Below are 2,081 nucleotides of genomic sequence, written 5' to 3'. Positions count from 1 at the left end.
GTGACGGTCTCGCGAGATTGCGGGCGGCAGTGCGCGGGGAGGAGGTGGCCTGGGAGCTTCCTCCCAGAGCCATCCTTGCAGGCTACTCGGATGAAGTTGAAAAGAGCTCGACTAGGTGCTAAGGTGCTAAGAAAGAGAGTGTAAGACAGTAAAATAATTAAATATTTTTACTGAGTCTCTTCAACAGGCCACATTTAAGAGGTGTCTCGTAGCCTCTGCTGCCAGAGGCTGGAACACCATGGGTCACACAGGGACACTAGACACCGAGGATGAAGTGGGACCTTTTAACCCATCTTTCTCCAAGTCCTCAAAGTGAAGCCATTGCCCACGAATTGCAGGGGCTCTCCTTGCTCTCCAGTCAGCACCTGCCCCCTCGGAACAAAAGGAAGATTATGCTCCAGCCGAGGCTGCAACAAAGAGGACAGCTAATGGACCAGGGCATCATGCCACCTCCGAAGAGCCCAGCGGCACTCCAGGAGCAAGTAAAAGACTTGGAAGGGGCCAGAACCATAAACTCTTTGAAGCACAAGATCTGGAGCGGACCCAATGGTTCTGAACTTGTCAGGATGCCCATTTTAGAAAGAACGTTTGCAGAGCCATCCTTGCAGGCTTCTCGGATGAAGTTGAAAAGAGCTCGACTAGCTGATGATCTGAATGGAAAGATTGCTCAAAGACCTGGTCCTGTGGAGCTGGTAGAGAAAAACAACCTTCCTGTAGACTCCAGTGTTAAGGAGGTAATTATAGGCATTGGGAAGGACGACTGTCCTCAAACTCACGGCAATTTATCATTTGACAAAGACAGCAGTGATGCTTTGTCTCCAGACCGGCCAGCCAGCTAGGAGTCGCAAGGGTCAGCCACATCCCCACGTGAGCCAAAAGTTAGTGAATCGCCATCTCCTGTGACTACAAACACTCCAGCTCAAGTATCACCTTTCTTGTTTTGACCCCTAAACAGAGGAAGTGCTTTGTTTTTTATATATTAAGATAATACATTATCACCAGAAGAAAAGTCTGAAAGTGCAGAAAAATATAGATTTTCACATGTAATCCAACCACTGTTAACATTTTCAATAGATTCTTACATTTTATTTCTGTTCTATATACACATTTTTAACAAACAGTTTTGCAACTTGCTTTAAAATTTTTTCATATAACTTTTTTTGAGATATAACGCACATATCCTAAAATCCACCCTTTTTTCTTTTTAACTATGTTAACCAGTTTAAGCATACAGTTCAGTAATGTTACATATATTCACACTACTGTGCAACAGATCTCCAGAACTTTTTGTCTTGCTAAACTGAAACTAAACCCATTAAACTGCATCTCCCCAGGGCTTCCCTGGTGGCACAGTGGTTAAGAATCAGCCTGCCAATGCAGGGGACACGGGTTCGAGCCCTGATCGAGGAAGATCCCACATGCCGCAGAGCAACTAAGCCTGTGGGCCACAACTACTGAGCCTGCGCCCTAGAGCCTGAGAGCCGCAACTACTGAACCCGTGTGCCACAACTACTGAAGCCCGTGTGCCTAGAGCCCATGCTCCGCAACAAGAGAAGTCACCTCAATGAAAAGCCCATGCACCACAACAAAGACTAATCCCCGCTCACTGCAACTAGAGAAAAGCCTGCATGCAGCAACGAAGACCCAATGCAGCCAAAAATAAGTAAGGAAATAAATAAATAAATAAAGTTCATCTCCCCATTCCCCTAGGCCTGGCAACCACTATTCTGTTTCTGTCTCTATGAATTTCACCACTTTAGATATCTCATATAAATGGAACCATACAGTGTCTTTCGTGACTGGCTTATATCACTTAACATAATGTCCTCAAGCTTCATCCATGTTGTAACATGTGACAGGTTCTCTAAGTTTTAGGACTGAATAATATTCCATTTTTTGTATATACCACATTTTGTTTATCCATTCATCAGTGGACATTGGGTTGCTTCCATCTCTTGGCTATTGTGAACAGTGATGCTATGTACATGTGTGTGGAAATATCTCTTCGAGACCCTCTTTTAGTTCTTTTGGGCATATACCCAGAAGTGGGATTGCAGGATCATATGGTAGTTCTATTTTTA

The 2,081-nt window shown here is 44.5% G+C and overlaps 1 pseudogene; it reads left to right on the top strand.

Annotated features, from left to right (window-relative positions):
* The first annotated feature begins 238 nt into the window (after window positions 1-238).
* Window positions 239-944, top strand: LOC115863513 (myocardin-related transcription factor B pseudogene; annotated as a pseudogene).
* Window positions 945-2,081: the final 1,137 nt, after the last annotated feature.

The sequence above is a fragment of the Globicephala melas genome, chromosome 4, assembly GCF_963455315.2.
Source record: "Globicephala melas chromosome 4, mGloMel1.2, whole genome shotgun sequence".
In the NCBI taxonomy this organism is placed as follows: Eukaryota; Metazoa; Chordata; class Mammalia; order Artiodactyla; family Delphinidae; genus Globicephala; species Globicephala melas.
This window is presented reverse-complemented; position numbering and strand designations above follow the sequence as displayed.